This window comes from Rana temporaria, chromosome 9, assembly GCF_905171775.1.
Source record: "Rana temporaria chromosome 9, aRanTem1.1, whole genome shotgun sequence".
Lineage (NCBI taxonomy): Eukaryota > Metazoa > Chordata > Amphibia > Anura > Ranidae > Rana > Rana temporaria.
The window spans coordinates 38,411,426-38,431,017 of NC_053497.1; positions in this window are offsets into that span (position 1 = coordinate 38,411,426).

Consider the following 19,592-nt stretch of genomic DNA (forward strand, 5'->3'; position numbering starts at 1 on the left):
GTAATTGCTGCAAAAGGGGCCCAAACCTAGTACTGAGTACATATGCATGCTTCTACTTTTCAGAGGTCTGATATTGTTCTATGTACAATTCTTGTTTTATTGATTGCATGTAATATTCAAATTTTCTGAGATTGTGGATTTGGGGTTTTCATGAGCTGTAAGCCATAATCATCACAATTATCACAAATCACGGCTTAAACTATCTTGCTTTGCATGTAATGAGTCTCTCTCATATATTACTTTCACATTTTAAGTTGCATTAGTGAAATAAATGAACTTTTGCACGATATTCAAATTTTTAGAGTATCACCTGTGCCCTTTAAAGTGCTATTGCTCTGGCTTTCCAGAGGTTCAGGTCGTATATTACATTTTCTGGGATGTGGATACGATTTAAGGTTTCCTGGCAAACCCAAGGATTATTTTGGTGTGTTCTCTCTTTAAATATATACACTTAACAGGCCTCCTGGATTCCTTTACCAAATAGCCCAGTTTCAAAGGAGTAAAACATTCATCACAGGGTCTATAAGCTTTACAGGATAAAACATTCATCACAGGGTCTAAAAGCCTCTTCCCCTTTTTTTTTTTTTTTTTTTTACAGAAATGTTTTTTTATTGGACAAACAATGACAGTACAAGACACAAGCAAAATATCGAAGAAAGGTCATGCACTACAGTAGATGTCATAACAAAAGCACCAGAGCAAAATTAGCACATAGAGTATTGATTACCCACATACAATAAAACATCATATAGAGGGAGCAAAATATGCATAAAAAGAGTTGAATTAGGAGTTTAAACTGTAGGTATCCTTAATCCTGCACTACCCCATAGTGCCAGCAGGTAGAACAACCAGGATCTCTAAGAAACTGGGTGGGGGGACCACCCATCCCATAGATAAATATGCAAGATAGGGTACTATATAGGCTGTTGAGGGATTAACCACAAGCATCAATTCAGTTCCATTGCGCGCCAAACTGCAATTCTACTGTGCATGCGTGTGTGAACCCGTCACTACCGTCTGTTGACAGCCCTGCCATGGGCATCATTGTTATTTCCCTGAAAATATGTCTGTCACAGCTCCTGAAATTACATTACCCCACCACCTGTCATCTAAGGCTGCATGTTATGGTTCCTTCATCACTACAGGACACAGTACTGACATAGAGGCCAGTGGGAGGAGCCACAGTGTGCAGTGGTGGGGACAGGCATCTGACACTCCTACAATTGTCATGGCAGAAAAAATCCCACTACCTGTGGTCAGTGGAGAGAAAATAAATCACTATCTGTAGGGAAAAAAAAACATCATCTGTGGTCAATGAGAAAAAAGTGGAGAAAAATAACCATTACGAGTAGTTAGAGGGAGGGGATGCCGCTATTGTTATCAGTGAAAAAGAAGAATTGGTGATCACAGGGAAAATGTGAGACATTGGGGGTTAGTAGGAAAAAGAGGGAACATTGGTGCTTATTGAGGAGCAAGGGAGTGCTGCTCATTGGTGGGACAGCAGGGTGGTGAGGTTGACAAGTGGTCGTGGGAGGATAGAGGGATGAAAAAAGGGGCAGTGGGGTGGACAGGGGAACAGTGGAGTGCACAGATGGACAGTGGGAGGGGGACAGTGGGGTGCACAGATGGACAGTGGGGTGGAAAGGGGAACAGTGGGGTGCACAGATGGACAATGGACATATATCCATTGGACTAAAGAAGGAATTGGACTCTCTGAGAACGACAACCGTCACCACCAGGGCCTGGACTCTGAGGGTGGCAACCTTAACCCTTCCAGTAGAAAATCATCTGTTTTACATCAAAGTGGATCCTCCTCCACCAGGCAGTGACACAAACCAGTGTCAGGCCTATAAGATGTAGGCATTCACAGCATGAACTCTAAACAGGTTCTCCCCAGGTCAAGGCAAGAGAGCTCACCAGGCCACTCCCTGAGCTTTTATAACCTCTCCCAGCATGCATTACTGCAGAAACTACTAGTAGGAGCCAGCAGGGACATAACGACGTATTAGCACAATTTTTACCGAACCCCATAGCTATAGGCCTAGATGTCAGAGACACCTAATGGTGACAATAGGGTGCTGCAGCAACTCTAAACATACACAATGAGCAACTAACAATTGTCCCAGGTAGCTAACAGCCAGGGAGTATAAATTTACACATTTACTAAACTACAGGGTGGCTACACGGTGGAATACCCGTCAATGTACGTCCACGGTTTTAAGGACACTTATTAATTTCACTTTTTTTAAATAACATTTGTCTTATGTGGGTACTTTTGTTTCTTTGTACGATATACTGGCATGGTGTCAGTTACTTTACTACAGCAATAAAAAAAAAAATTCAAAAAAGTATGGCACTAATAAAAAAGGACAAGACCAGTAGGAAATTATGTCCAGAATACAGAACATATAAAATGGCACCTTTATGGTCTCTAACAACTTCAACAAGTCTTGAGTCTACCGATGCAGAATACCATACATGGTGAACTATAAAAATCTGTCTGAGAGGAAAACATGCTGTAAAAATTCTTCATATTCAATATATTGCATATAAAAAAAGGATCATAAAGCCGTGCCCCTTGTTTAGATCTTTATTATTCTATGACATTCCTAACACACCATGGTGACCATACCCCCCTTGTTTTGACTCAGGAGGGGCGGAACGCACAAGTTTCTTTTGGTACCTCTGTGCCAGCTACCATTTACAGGAGTCCAATTCTGTCTGACCATACTTTTTTCCTAAAGGGGAACTCTACCCAACACCTTCTTTGTTGTCTCCCTCTAAGCATCACTGTCACTCTGCTACAGGCAGAGTCCTTTCCAACCTTTTTCCGAGTTCTCCTCCAAAAGTACTTTCCCTCCTGAAATTTTAACGGGGCCTTTCAAACAAACCTTCTACCTCCACGATTCTGGTTCCCAGGTTTACCTGTACCTTTGGACACCACATTTTCACCACATTTTCATGTACCATTTTTACTACTTTTTTGGCCCAGTGACCCCAATCTCTTTAACCATATTTGTCTGAGCCATGGTCATGATCTCTGCTGCTCTCTGGTCCATGCTTGGCCCTTCCTCTTCACGTGGTTTGGCCACTGGAGAAGCATATGTGCTCTTTACTAACACCAACAACTGACCGCCACCACCCTCTACCATAGCAGCAGAAATGCTTCCCATCTGGCTGTTAGGAGGTCAAACCTCTGACATTTAGGACTTTATTTTCGTTTCTCCATAGCATCTCCCAGGTACCATTTTTTTTAGGAAATAACCCAGCAGCATACCCAGAGGCAACTTTTAACAAGAGTAATACATTCAGGAATAAACCATTCCTGTCTTGTTCTGTCCAGCCTGAAATTCAGTGCTCCACCTTGTGGTACTCTGCAGCACCACACTGTCAGACTGTGGAGGAGACACACTAGTATAAATTGGCTGTACATCCCAAATATTAAAGTGGAGGTTCACCTGGAAATGACAATTTTTAAGATTAGATTCATGCTCATTTTGTCAAGGGGAATCGGGTAGTTTTTTTAAAATCAAAGCCGTACTCACCGTTTTAGAGATACATCTCCTCCGCCGCTTCCGGGTATGGGCTGCGGGACTGGGCGTTCCTTCTTGATTGACAGGCTTCCGACAGGCTTCCGACGGTCGCATCTATCGCGTTACGATTTTCCGAAAGTAGTCGAACGTCGGTGCGCAGGCGCCGTATAGAGCCACACCGACGTTCGGCTTCTTTCGGCTACTCGTGACGCGATAGATGTGACCGTCGGAAGACTGTCAATCAAGAAGGAACACCCAGTCCCGAAGACCATACCCGGAAGCGGCGGAGAAGATCGCTCTCTAAAACGGTTAGTACTGTTTAGTTTTTAAAAAAACTACCCGATTCCCCTTGACAAAATGAGCATGAATCTAATGTTAACATTTTTTTTTAGGGTGAACTCCCGCTTTAAGCATCTCCTTTAATGCTTTGGTTACAAACCAGACTTTTGATCCCAGACCCAAGTCCTTCCTGGAGACTGATATTACACTAGGAATGCAGACAGACTAATTCACTGAGACTTGAGAAGTTGCAACTTTCAAATGAACATCCTCCGAGCTGGAAGTAACCAAAGCCTGGTGCTCTACCAGAGCACTGCCAGATGCTCGACTCATCCAACTTCTCAGGTTTAGCATGAATGAACTGCTCCAGAGCATTGCCAGCGACATCGTTGTGTGGATACTCCATGCCCACATCACTTTTGTGGATCACGTACTAAGTTTCTGTTGTATGCTCACCCTTATTTGGTCTATCTTTCTCACAAGGGTTAACCCCTGCAGCAGCCACCATGCCCTCAGGTACAAGCTGTTCTGCAGTCCTTCCTGCTGGCACAGCAGAAACAGTGTCCACCTTATTTTGTGCATGAAAGTCTTATCTAACATCTGGGGTCACTCTCACATCGTCGTGGGCAGTTGCATAACTGATCTTTCTTGATATGACATTACCAGTTCCAGCTTTCATTTCATTAAAGACAGTCTTACCCACCACAGTAGTAGGGGTCACCATCTTCATTTGAGTAAAACGTTTCATAAACCAGTCCTCAGCTGCACTTTCACAGGTAAACTCTCCTTGGTGGCCACAGTATGAAATTACAGCAGGCATCTCCAACTGTTTAGCACCCTCTGCAGACACAGCAGAAAACTCCTCCTTGTTGCCAGGGGTGACAACAGATATGCTTGCAGAAGACCCAGGACTGATACACTGATGCACACTCACGCTTTTCTGAGTCATTGCTGGACTCAGTGAACTGGTGCTTTGTTGTCCAAGTGATGCCTCTCCTAATGCTACAGGTGACGACCTCCCTTTGCTGGAGCGTTGCTGGTTTTTCCATTCACATCGGAACATTTCTCCATGCAGAAAGGTGGTCCTGGAGGGGTCAGAGAGGACAGAGCTAATTCATAGTAGGCTGACATGGGGAGGTCCAGGAAAAAAAATGTCTGTATTGTCTATATGGTTACACCATCTTTGTGTATATAAACATGGAACACACCCTTTGTTCTCTTTTTTTACACAAAGTGCAGTAAACCCATCAACCAATTACAATGCAGTAAGTTCAAATTTAATTACATGATTGTTATAGATGATTGAACTTTGTACATTGTTTTCTTATTTAATAAGACTTACACAGTTCAATCTTCCCACTTTACTCTTCTGTCCTCAGTGATGGCGTCTTCTCATCTGAAAGAGAATCTGGAATGTTCCATCTGTCCGAATATTTCTACGGATCCAATAACTCTGAGATGTGGACACAACTTCTGCCGAGGCTGTATTGGTCGTGTGTTGGATACACAGGAGGTGGGTGGAGGTTATTCCTGTCCGGAATGTAGAGAAAAATTCCAGAAACGTCCTGTCCTTCAGAAGAACATTACTCTGTGTAAGATATCGGAGACCCTCCAGACTACACATGGTGATCGGGACAAAACCGGGGTCTTCTGTACTTATTGTATTCACACTCCTGTACCTGCTGAAAGAGAATCTGGAATGTTCCATCTGTCTGAATATTTATACGGATCCAATAACTCTGAGATGTGGACACAACTTCTGCCGGGGCTGTATTGGTCGTGTGTTGGATACACAGGAGGTGGGTGGAGGTTATTCCTGTCCGGAATGTAGAGAAGAATTCCAGAAATGTCCTGTCCTTCAGAAGAACATTACTCTGTGTAAGATATCGAAGACCCTCCAGACTACACATGGTGATCGGGACAAAACTGGGGTCTTCTGTACTTATTGTATTCACACTCCTGTACCTGCTGTTATATTCTGTCTGCTGTGTGAAGCTTCTCTGTGTGACAATCACCTGAGACTCCACAGCAAGTCACCAGAACACGTCTTATATGACCCCACCACTACCCTGGAGAACAAGAAATGCTCCGTCCATAAAAAGATCCTGGAGTATTACTGCACTGAGGACTTCGCCTTTATCTGTATGTCCTGTAGGATGGATGAGGAACATAGGGGACACCAGGTGGATACTCTGAATGAGGCCTCTGCAATGAAGAATAAACAACTGAGGAAAGTCCTGCAGAAACTGATGAGAGAGGGAGAGAAGACAGAGAAAATAGTCCAGAGTCTGCAGGAACACAGGAGGAAAGTACAAGGAAAAGCAGATAATGAAAAAGAGAGTCACTGCCCTGTTCAGAGACCTCATGAGACGTCTGGAAGACCTGAAGAAGAGTCCTGAATGAGATCTTCAGGCAGGCAGAGCAGGTCTCCCTCTCTGTTCTGGATATGATCCGGGAGCTAGAAATAAAGAAGGATGAGCTGTACAGTAAGATATATTACATTGAGGAGCTGTGTAACATGACGGATCCACTGACTGTCCTACAGGAATCAGACACAGGTGACTTGTGTGATACTGAGGATGGAGATGATGAGGACAGAGGGAGACATGATAAACTCCTGCATAATGGAGGGGATCTGGATGTGGCGGGAATCTCACACACATTAAACACAGGTTTATCTGATATCATGTCTGGGGTAAATGTACAGAAATGTACAGGCACACATGTCTATCCACATTCTACTACAAAGGGCAAAGGTCACACCAATGCTGAACCATCTAGGCCACAACCCCAACTCACCCCCATCATACAGCCATCCAGATGTCCCCAACCCACCCCCATTATACAACCATCTAGGGAACAACCCCCATACCTTATTAACAAACAATGTTCACAGGCTGGTGGACCAAATATTGGGTCTGTACAGCAAACATCGGGGGGGTAGAGGGTTACAGACATATTACTGGATGTGAGTACATCTGGTAATTATCTATGTATATCAGATGACAGGAAAACGGTGTCCTGGTCATATGAGAGCCAGTGTTACCCAGAAACACCAGAGTGATTTCAGGATTACTCTCAGGTGATGAGCAGTCAGAGTTTCTCCTCAGGAAAACATTACTGGAAAGTTGATTTTGAGGGGGCATCTAGTTGGACAGTCGGGATGTGTTACCCCAGTATATACAGCAGAGGAGGTCAGTCACTGATTGACTATAATAGGAAGTCCTGGGGTTTGAGGAAGAAAAGAAGTATTTTTATGCAAGATTATCAGTACTCAGTGATACATGACAGTAATAAGATCCCCTTACCCAGCGGTGTCTCCAGTAACAGAGTCAGGATAGATCTGGATTATGAGGCCAGGCGGATCTCCTTTTATGATCTGTGTGACCCGATCCGACACCTCCACACCTTCATCATCACCTTCACCGAGCCCCTCCATGCTGCCTTACATCTATATAGAGGTTGTATAAAGATCTCCAAGGGGAATCAGATGTGTGAAATCTGTCCAGAGACTGGTGACATCACAGGGTGGAGAATCTGATTGGTGCAATACACAGCCAATAGGAGGAAGCAGAGGACAAGAAACAACATAACTTATTTATGTATAAACCTGCAGGTTTCGGGGCTCTCATCTTCATCCTAAGGCTGGGTTTGCAATTGTGCGACTGCGGTTTGCAGCCCAGGTTCCGTTGCATTCCTGATGGGATTCAAGTGCAGATTTTTTACCTAAATTTGCACCTGAACCGGACCCAAAAACACACTGGACCCTTTTCCAAACCGCACCGCAGATGCCCCAGACATGTCACTACCTAGTGTGTCACTGACCAGGAACAAGCATGCAGGAGGGTAGAGTGTTCAGACTTCACTGGCTGCATGCTTGTTCTGGGTCAGTGACACACTGCATAGTGTAGCCAGGATTGGGATGACAGCCCTGGAGCCTTCACTGTTTTAGTGTATCTATAGCCAAAAGTTTTTTGAACTGGGGGAGGATAAGAATCCCTGTCAGTTTCTTACTGCTTTTCAGGGGAAGATTTCTTATGTGGGTGATAACATTTTATTAGACAGGAAGTGAGGGGAACTCTCCAACAAATCAGACAGGAAAATATTACTTCAGTAGAGTAGGGGAAGGCTAGAACCCCTGTCAGATTTATATTCCTGTCTGTGTCCCTGTTGTAGATTTTCTTTCATTTCCTGCAAAATATTGTCACCAGGACAGGAAGTGAGGGGAGATCTCTCTAATGAAGCCCCAGATAGCAGTAAAAACCGGACAGGGGTTCTAACCCTCCCCCATTCCATCTAGAACTAGAACAATAGGATTTACAATCCACAACGAGAATTCCTTAATTTCTGTCCTCACAGGTTTCTTTACATGACAAATCCATGGATCTGTGATTGCTGCTAACCCTCCATGTGATTGGCTATGATGATTGTCACTATGAATACAGCCAGTGCTAGTCTTGTTCCTATTGGTTTATAACGTAGAGGGGGTGGGGATTGTGGACAGGTGACGGGGGGATATACAGTCTCAGGAAGTGGAAATCCTTGACTCTTTATATGGGAATATTGATCAATGATTGCATATAGATAGAATCATGGGAGGGATTGGACGATGACTGCAATCACCTTTATACATTTGCACCTTTATACCATTTTTTATACAGTTTTATTATGCCACAGTTGCGCACTTCTTGCTAGGAGTGAACCTGGGGACATTGTTACTGTCTGTACCATTCACATTAGCCTGCTCTTTAGCAGGTTACTGTATGACATTATTTTAATAAATACAGATTTATCTAAAGCCACTTCAGCCTCAGACTATATCACACTATTGGAGCCCTTGATTTTTCTTTTCGAGGAACTAATACAACAGCATACTGGGAAACGGCTATAATCCATATACCCACCTGAGAAGGAGAGGAAGCAGCGGACTGGACCAGCAGCCACAGGATCCCCCGAGTTATGCACGCTACCCCAAGAGGGGGCTTCGTTCTGGTGAGTGGGGAACCTTGAGGGGAGCACCGGGATCACGCCGAATTCTGTTGTAGGAGCACCTCACCTGCCACATTCTGCTGCATCAAGTTTCCTCCATATCTTATTTAGATGTATTCCCCTATGCCTAAGGACTAGTGGATATGGATGGACTCTAGTTGTTACCATTTCCAGGATTTTCTATATCTAATTTTTGTGATATCATAGCATCACGGACTATTTTTTATCTATTTTCTATGTGGCTAGATATAGTTGCGGTACAGACGCAGATTTCCGTAACATCTGTTAATGATCTTTGATATTTTTATTTTTATTTCAACTAATCAATTTTTTAATTTTTTATTGGTATTTTTTGTGTCATAGTAACATTTTATGTTAGAGAGAGATCCCTCCTGATTTATAGGGATATACTGACACTTCCTTACCACTGTCTAGCAGCACACTTTCTCCAGGTTCAGACTTCATGTTTTACCATTAGAGCACTTAAGTGTAGCTGTCGGCCACTCTGTGCCTAGACTCATTGGTCCGTGCAGGACATTGGATCTTATTCCTTAGGTCTGCTGGCCTATTGGAGATCCAGTTACCCCTTTCTTGGGGCCATTTATGACACCTATTCCTGGCTAGGTATCACACCTCCGGGGTTTAACACATCAGGTGTACACTTAGGCAGCGCCACCTATCCTACTTACATATATATATTCAGTTTCTGCCCCTTAGGGGACAGTTTTTTAGGAAGGCAGCAGCCTACAACCTCATATATCCTAGCGCAGGTTTCTATTTATTTTTTCAGTTCTACTTACCTTAGGGTGAGATCTCTTCCGTGCAGCTATGGATATCTTTGGTTACATGAGCAATAGACAGATTGATGTAGGGGGAATTTTTAGCCAGGAAGACATCACCAACAGACAAGATATGCAGGGGCTGATGAAATCCCTCAGGCACACTATGGAAAAACAACTCCGGGTGTGGTGGGACATTGCCTCATTGGAGATGTATATTAAAGAAAAAATCACCCCCAGAAGATTAAGGTGGGATATACACCCAAATGATAACATTGAAGATGCAGCCCTGATGGATGAATGGTACTCGTTCTTCAATAAATGTGAGAATGAGTTACTACATAAGATCATTAGCAGAAGACGTTTTAAACTTAAAATGATTGAGTCTAGCATTGCAGATATTAAGGGATCACTGACACCTTTTGCAACACAACAAGACTACAAAGACAAAACGCTAGAACTCCAAGACATCATTAAGAAATATGATGCTGACATACAGGCAAAGAAACAGAAGAAATTTAAAAGGGATGTAATTGACTACAAAGAACTCAGAGTATACAAATGGCAGTTATATATGGAAGACCCTAATGAAGATCTAGATGAAACCCTGATGGAAGCCAGTGGAATAGACTCTACATTCCCTAATCTGGAGAATTCTCCTACCCCTGGTGTTAGTCCTGTACCACAGATGAACACACCGGGTAATAGGAACCAGGTGGTGACAACACAGGGTTGGCATCAACAAAGATCGCGGAGTAAAAAAGTCAGATACCAGGATAACAGGAGCCCTCGTAATAGAAGAAGGACACCAAGTACTCACAACAGATATTCGTCAGCGTCTGACGAATATTCTGATGACTATGATGCTGTACCACGATATCCCCAACCAGGGAACCACCATAATGGGCAACATCAGAGATCTAGGAGATCCTCTTCCCATATGAGAGGAAATAACAGTCGGGATTTTCACAGGGGAGGACCCCGAAACAGACCCCCGGGTCGGTGGCAAACAAGACCAGGAAACAACAACCCAGGCTGGAGGGGGAATGGCAACCGAGGGGCTACCCGTGGAAATACCCGAAGAGAGGAAGATCATCGAGAACCACGGACAACACAACCACGAATGGAGCAAAGAGATCCTACATGGGACAACAGGAGCGTGGGACAATCAGGAATACTACCACAGAGGCACGCATTAAGAGAAAGCGGCCCAGAGGATGTAGGGGAGGGAAGAAACAAAAGGCCAAGACACCATTAGGTAGGGGTATCTTTAACCTCAGTGGGGTTACGTTCACACCAGAGGAAATAAAAATCTTGGACCTTGGTCTCAAATATGCCCCCGATAAGCCCCTGGACCAATTTGAAGTGTATATTGACTTCCAGAAATTTCTAAGGAAAATTAATTTAAAGAAATATTTTGCCAATAACACAGAGGAAAACGTCACTAACGACTCTCGATACACACAAACAGGACTGAAAAATAATTCCACATTCAATCCCACCAACCCAGGGAACCAATGTGTGATCGCGTTTAAGAAAATGGTGGAAAATGACCTTAGAAAACTAGAAAGAAAGATTGACAAGAAGAGTAAAAGCACATGGAGAACCATTAAAGAAATTGGGAACAAACACGAAGTGGTCATCCGCCCAGCGGATAAGGGGGGCAGCCTAGTCATCCTTAGCCGGAGTGACTATGAGGAGGAAATGAAGAATCTCCTCTCAGTACCTAACACGTATCTGAAACTGAATGGCAACCCTAAATATAAGTACCAAAAGAAGCTTGAAAATTATGTTAAAAAGGGGAACGATATAGGAATACTCAATGGAAAGGAGGCAGAATATCTCATTTCTAATTCTACAAAAACACCAGTGATGTACTATACCCCAAAGGTCCACAAAAATATGACCAAGCCCCCTGGAAGGCCAATTATTAGTGGCATCAACTCCATTTTCTCACGACTTGGAGAATATTTGGACACCTTCCTCCAACCCCTGGTCAAACAGGGAAGATCGTATCTAAGAGATAGCCTCCAACTGATACAGGAACTGAGAGGGGTTGAGAGAGCAGAAAATCTCATGCTAGTCACCATAGATGTCAGTTCTCTATATACAAGCATTGAGCAGGAGGATGGGATCATGGGGGTGGCAACAGCCCTGTATAATAAAACCACATACAGACAAGAACAAATACAGTACATACTGGAAGGATTGAAACTGGCGATGCAGTGTAACCATTTTTGGTATGCCAATGAGTATTATGTTCAAACAAAGGGGGTCGCAATGGGGGCACGGTATGCCCCCAGTGTCGCCAATCTCATGATGAATATATGGGAGGATGAGTACATCTACAATGGAAGACACCCGCAGATTAAGATGTACCGTCGATATATTGACGACCTCCTCATTCTTTGGGATGGAACAGTAGAACATCTGCAGAAATTTCTAGATAACCTAGACAACAATAGGTTCAATCTCAAATTCACTGGGAAGTTTAGTGCCAATAATATTGAGTACCTGGATCTAGAAATTTACAAGAGTGGTACATCATTACACACCAGGACATTCTTTAAAGAGAGCGATAGGAATGGATACATCCCTATCAACAGCTGCCACCATCCGAAGTGGAAGGCCAATATCCCTAAAGGGCAACTCCTTAGGCTCAGAAGGAACTGTGACTCAGATGAAGACTATGGAAGGCAAGCCGAAACCATTGTGGGCAGATTCAAGGAAAAGGGGTATACATCTGCAACTCTGGAAAAATTGCAAAATGATATCTCACAGAGGGATAGACAAGATCTACTAAAGCATAAGACCGCCACAACCCAGAGCCAGAATCACTGCTCCTTTATTACTGGCTTCAACTCCCAGTACAAGGAATTTGAGAGTATCCTCAAGAAATATTGGCCTATTCTGAAAGAGGATTGTATCTTATCAAAAGTTCTCCCTAATAAACCCTCATTTATCTACAGGAAGGCTCCCACCCTTAGACAATATCTGGTACACAACATCATCAACCCCCCGAAACAGGTTGAAATTTGCCCAGATCTAAAGGGGTTTTACAAATGCCAAAGGTGCATAGGGTGTAGAGAAACCAAAGCCCAACCCCGTAGAAAAACTGAGTTCAAATCTAGACATGACCACAAGGTGTATAAGATCAGAAACCTTATCACATGTAACACCACCCATGTCACGTATGCCATTGAATGCCCCTGTCATATGCAGTACATAGGCAGAACCACTAGAGAACTGCGTGTCAGGATTAGAGAACACATAAACCTCATTAAGAAAGGGTCCTCTAAACATCACCTCTACCGTCATTTTGAGCAATTCCATCAGAAAGACCCCTCATGTCTCATATTCTATGGCATAGATAGCATCAAAGATAACTGGAGGGGAGGTAACAAAGAAACAGCAGTGTCACAAAATGAAACGAGCTGGATTTACCGGTTGGGGACACTGGTGCCACATGGCCTTAATGTGGACATAGATCTTAACTGTTTCCTGGCTAATCCCTAGTGACATAGGTGTGTGTAACTCTAAGCTATCCTTACCTTTAAGACATCCCCCATTTTCCTTAGTGTCCTCTATCTTACACTTACCGGGCGTGGCCCTACATGGAGTATGGCACCCGGACTCACGCCTACCAGGCCCCATTTTATTTACTTTACATATATATATATACACTTTTTCTCTTACTAAATTATCCTCAATAGGAATGTTCAACATTTGGTTTTCACATTTAATATTGTATATGTCACTATGCACATATTTATGCAGTATAGGGTATATCAGCCCTCATGTATATTGCACACTCACCTATGCGGGTGAAGCAGGGATATTACATTGATTACTCTTTTTATTTTAATTTTATTTTCACCTTATGTATTCATGCACATTAATATATAGCGTTATGCTGTATACTTTATTACTATCCCAGTGGGATTTTCCACAATGTTATCGTATCACTTATACTCTAGTACTCTATACAGAGGTATGTATCACCTATATTAATAATGGCCTCCTCTGTATGCTCAGGGTTCCTGTGTCCCTGAGTGTATTTATAGCAATATGCTCACGATTTGTCTATGCCCTAATATAGCGCAGACACTTTAGAATTATTATTATATTTCAACATCTAATTATACTGTATGCTCTATGCAAGGATACCCCCGCGCTGATTTTCTAGTATACGCTAATTGTCACCCTGGTTCCTATGCTAACTAAACATCTATGTACTTCACTGTATGTAAATGCTCGTATCCTAAGTGGGATGTTGAGATCTTCCATCCCCCCATATATATCCCTATATACGTATAGGTCATCATGCAGCATCCCGTTACCTATCTAGTCAATTCACAGCCGTTTTTATTTTTAGTTTGTGGTACTAAGGGTATATCTATGGGCTACGCCGTGCCGCGTATATTTTACTCCAAGGGTTAACACATACATTGATCTAGCCCTCGCTATCAGAAACGGAGGTTCCGTATGAGGGATACCTATTGGATGTAGCCCTGGGTGGGTGGTCTGATGCGGCCTGGCGATTCCCATAAATTACACCTGCAGACGCAACACTGACACGCCTCAGAAGACGATCAACATTTTCGAAACGTACGTCAGGCTACGTCACGTGCTACGTCACTTCCGGGTACACGCCAGATGGTTCGGCTGGAACGCACGCCACCATCTAGCTAGCACACGCCAGTCTCTGAGTCTAGCCAAGCAGCGTTATTTACACGAGCACGGCTCTCAGTAGACTACGGCCCTTATATATATATTTTTTTGCTTCTGTCTTTCCATTTTTTATACAGTTTTATTATGCCACAGTTGCGCACTTCTTGCTAGGAGTGAACCTGGGGACATTGTTACTGTCTGTACCATTCACATTAGCCTGCTCTTTAGCAGGTTACTGTATGACATTATTTTAATAAATACAGATTTATCTAAAGCCACTTCAGCCTCAGACTATATCACACTATTGGAGCCCTTGATTTTTCTTTTCGAGGAACTAATACAACAGCATACTGGGAAACGGCTATAATCCATATACCCACCTGAGAAGGAGAGGAAGCAGCGGACTGGACCAGCAGCCACAGGATCCCCCGAGTTATGCACGCTACCCCAAGAGGGGGCTTCGTTCTGGTGAGTGGGGAACCTTGAGGGGAGCACCGGGATCACGCCGAATTCTGTTGTAGGAGCACCTCACCTGCCACATTCTGCTGCATCAAGTTTCCTCCATATCTTATTTAGATGTATTCCCCTATGCCTAAGGACTAGTGGATATGGATGGACTCTAGTTGTTACCATTTCCAGGATTTTCTATATCTAATTTTTGTGATATCATAGCATCACGGACTATTTTTTATCTATTTTCTATGTGGCTAGATATAGTTGCGGTACAGACGCAGATTTCCGTAACATCTGTTAATGATCTTTGATATTTTTATTTTTATTTCAACTAATCAATTTTTTAATTTTTTATTGGTATTTTTTGTGTCATAGTAACATTTTATGTTAGAGAGAGATCCCTCCTGATTTATAGGGATATACTGACACTTCCTTACCACTGTCTAGCAGCACACTTTCTCCAGGTTCAGACTTCATGTTTTACCATTAGAGCACTTAAGTGTAGCTGTCGGCCACTCTGTGCCTAGACTCATTGGTCCGTGCAGGACATTGGATCTTATTCCTTAGGTCTGCTGGCCTATTGGAGATCCAGTTACCCCTTTCTTGGGGCCATTTATGACACCTATTCCTGGCTAGGTATCACACCTCCGGGGTTTAACACATCAGGTGTACACTTAGGCAGCGCCACCTATCCTACTTACATATATATATGCAATCACCTTTAACCCCTTCAGTCCCAGCACTTCTATGATCCTTATGGAGCTGAGCAATTGTTCCATTTCCTCTATGGCCCTATTCATCTAATTATCGTATGATTTAATAATGAGGAAATTACATGACTAATGACTCGTACACACAAACGGGTTTCCTGGCTGACTTTTTACTGCCGGGAAACCCGAGGGGAAAGCCGAGAACCTGCTCGGCAGCTTTTTCCCCCTACACACGGCCGGTATTACTGGCAGGAAAACTGCCATGAGAGCTTTGGCCGGGAAGCCATGTGTATGCTCCACCGCAGTGTTTCCTATAGGAAAACTGCCGGGAAAAAGGCCGCCGGGAGAACATGTTCGCATTTTTCCCACCGGGATTCCCAGTGGTTTTCCTGACGGGGAAACTGCCATGGAGCATACACACGGCCAGTTTTCCCGGCCAAAACCTGTCATGCCAGTTTTCCTGACGGGAAAACTGGTCATGTGTACGAGGCATTAGTGCTTATATGCTAATGTTAGGTTCTTTATATAATAACAGCTTCTCTGTCTAGAATGACTTTACAGAAAGATGTTATTAGAACAAATTGTTCTGGGGTAGTGGGGTAGAAAGCATCAGAAGAGAACTCTTCAAATCCACCCCCACCATCGCCTAACCATTGACCTACAACCACAACAATTGAGTCAGTACAGCGCGATCTCCAACCCTACAGAAGCTGCTTTTCATGAAGGATCGCTCAGTTTCTCATCTGCAACAGATCCCTTCCTTGGGACTGTAGGCCATACTCCTCACCAACCACCTTACTCCAGGCACAATAACAAATAAACACACTGACCCATTATTGGCGAATAAAGGCCGCGGTAACTTTTATTGGTTTAAACACAAAGAATTTTAAAATTCAAATCCATTTTTATTACATAACTTCAACCATCAATAAATTGCCATTAATCAAGCAAAACCAAAATATGTGTAACTGCTCAGTTTTTGTAACTCAAGCAGAATTTAAATTATAATTGACATATCACGTCCCCCCTGGATCCCAAGGTGACGCATACCACATAAACTTTACCGCGACAGGGGAGGAGGGAGGGAGTTCCACAGCTGCTGCTGCCAAAGGGAAAGAGGGAGATTCCCAGCCCAGCCAATCCTTATAAAGCCTTCCCAGGCTCCTAGAAACTTCCGACACCTCCTATTGGCTGGCTGATGATCCCAGAATTTAAAGGAACAGAAGCATATTAATTACATACATCATTTAAACAGATACAACCCATACTCCAGCAACTATTAACCTATTAACCCCCTGTTGGCCACAATCCCACTCAAGTGGGCTCCTAATGTGCCCCCTTTCTTATGGGACTGTAGGCCATACTCCTCACCAACCACCTTACTCCAGGCACAATAACAAATAAACACACTGACCCATTATTGGCGAATAAAGGCCGCGGTAACTTTTATTGGTTTAAACACAAAGAATTTTAAAATTCAAATCCATTTTTATTACATAACTTCAACCATCAATAAATTGCCATTAATCAAGCAAAACCAAAATATGTGTAACTGCTCAGTTTTTGTAACTCAAGCAGAATTTAAATTATAATTGACATATCACGTCCCACAAGCCGGGCCTGAGCATCATGCCCGGCCCCACCCCACCTCCGCGGCCTTCTCGATTCCATACTGCAATCCCAAATTAAATATATCAATTCCCACGTCCGAGAGGTGGACGCCATCCTGCCTGTATAGCCCGTTAAAACCCCCTTCTAAATCCACATGTCTGTAGGACAAACCACCAATTTGGGTCATGAACTTGCACATGGCCTGATTTATACGCTTCCTTATCTTCTCCATGGCCCTCCTCTGTGGAGAGGAGAGCCAAGAGAGGCGCGGAACGATTTCTGAGAAAATTTAAATTGTACCTGGAGAGGCTAACGAGAACCTTTGCAGATCCCTTTGCATCAAAAAAAGTAAATCCAGGGTTCTTACTTTACCCAAATCATTCCCACCAGCATGAACTAATAATAAATCCGGCTTAGGCCATTGCTGACTAAGCCTACTTAAGTGAAAATATAGTTGGTGCCACTGTAGTCCCCGCACACCTTTCCAAAAGACCTGGAATGATTCTGGACAAAGTGATAAATTAGTTGAATACCTCCGCAAGGCCGCTCTCTTATGCGCCCAGTGAATGTAGGAATGCCCCAGAATCCAAACCGTGCGGGGCTGACCTGAAAATTAAACAAACAAGTTAGGACGAACATAAACTCTAAAACAATTTGATTTCCACCTCCCCATGTCTTTAATGGCTGACTCACATACTCCTCTCCGGGCCGCCTCTGATGCGGCGCCAATTCTAAAAGAGTGGGAGGATATTCGCATGTTCTGCAAACCTAAATTTACCAGGCACTTATGCAGCACCGCATCAAATTGAAATTTGGTAAGCGGCCCTCCATTCTGGTGAACTAAAAATAACCCTGGAACTGGGGGCCTGACACCCAAAAAACGAGTCACCGCGTCAACGGGGCAAACAGCCTTGACACCCTGGGCCGCCAACCGAATCCTAACGCCTTTACCTAAAGCGTCGGTCTTAGAACGACTTAACCATAGCTGAATTCCCGTGGGATCTACCGTTACGTGGTCGACTAAAATGCCCGACCCCCCCCGTTTAGAATTTGGGAGTAGCTCCGATATCCGTAACGCCCCGTGAAAAGCGAGCACAAACGCCGTTCTGAAAAGTAGGGATTCAAAACTTGAAAAACAAACGGACGACGCTGTCTCGCACAACTTGCCCAAAAGGTCAAGTGAAATCGGCCTTCTGTCGTCTGGAACAAAATTAGCCCTTCTATACCCTTTTAAGGCCTGTTTCACCGAAAAGTAAGCTGTGCACGGCGTAAAACCCCGCAGTCGGCAAAAAAAGGATATTCCTGCTAAGGTTTTTGAGATATGGCTGAAAGACAAACTTTGCTCCATCAAGGAAGCCACAAACGCTAATAAAGCCCCCTCGGAAGGGCGGCCATCACTAATTCCTAGCTCTTCTGCAAAGGATAGCCAGCTCTTCCAAGAAGCAGCGTAGCACAACCACGTCTTTGGTGCCACCGAACCCTGTATTGCTCTTGCCACTAAGTCCAGATTAGGTCCCACAAATATTCTGGGCAACGAATCCCTTCCACATCCGCCTCCGGCAGCAGCTGGCGAAAGCGGTCCATCTGAAACCGAGATAACGCATCGGCAAGGTTATTTTGCACTCCCGGTGTGTGCTTAGCTTTTAGCCAGACATTAAAGTGTAAACAAAGAAAAACGACCTGCCTTAAAATCTTGACCACCAGCAGAGATTTTGACGAAAGGCAATTTATGGCAAAGAGGACCCCTTTATTATCTGTTTCCACCAGAATCCTTTTATTTGCAAACTGAGCTCCCCACAACGTTAAAGCCACCAATATCGGAAACAACTCTAACAGAACAATGTTTCTTGTGACCTCTTGAACCACCCAGGACTCTGGCCATGCTGCACAGCACCAGTGTGTTCCCCATATTGCAGCAAAGCCCTTGGACCCCGCCGCGTCCGTGAATAATCTGAAATCTGGCGCTGCCACAAACTCCTCCTGAAAAAATGATCTGCCGTTGTACGTCTCCAGGAACCGAGCCCAGACCAACAGATCTGCCTTGATCGAACTCGTCAGCCTGACATGGGCAAACGGGGACTTTAAACCAGCTATTGCTAAATACAAACGACGCGAAAAAATACGCCCAACAGGCATGATCCTGCTAGCAAAAGCCAGGACTCCCAGCAGCGACTGCATCTCTTTGAGCAGCACTTTTTTTTTTGATAGAAAGGAAGCTATTAATGAATTTAATTTCAACAATTTTGCCTCTGGCAAACGAAACTCCATCCTACACGTGTCTATACAGATGCCTAAAAACTCCAGGGTTGTCGCCGGGGCACACGTTTTCTCCTCCGCCAGCGGGACGCCAAACTGCGCCGCCATATCCTGAAACGCCTGCAATAACTCCTGACAACTCCCCGAATCCTGTGGTCCTATAAACAGAAAGTCATCCAGGTAGTGGACGATTTTGTCACTACCTGAACGAAAGCCAACCACCCAATGCAAGAAGGACGAAAATGCCTCGAAGTAGGAGCAAGAAACTGAACACCCCATAGGCAGACACCTATCGAAGAAATAGGCCCCGT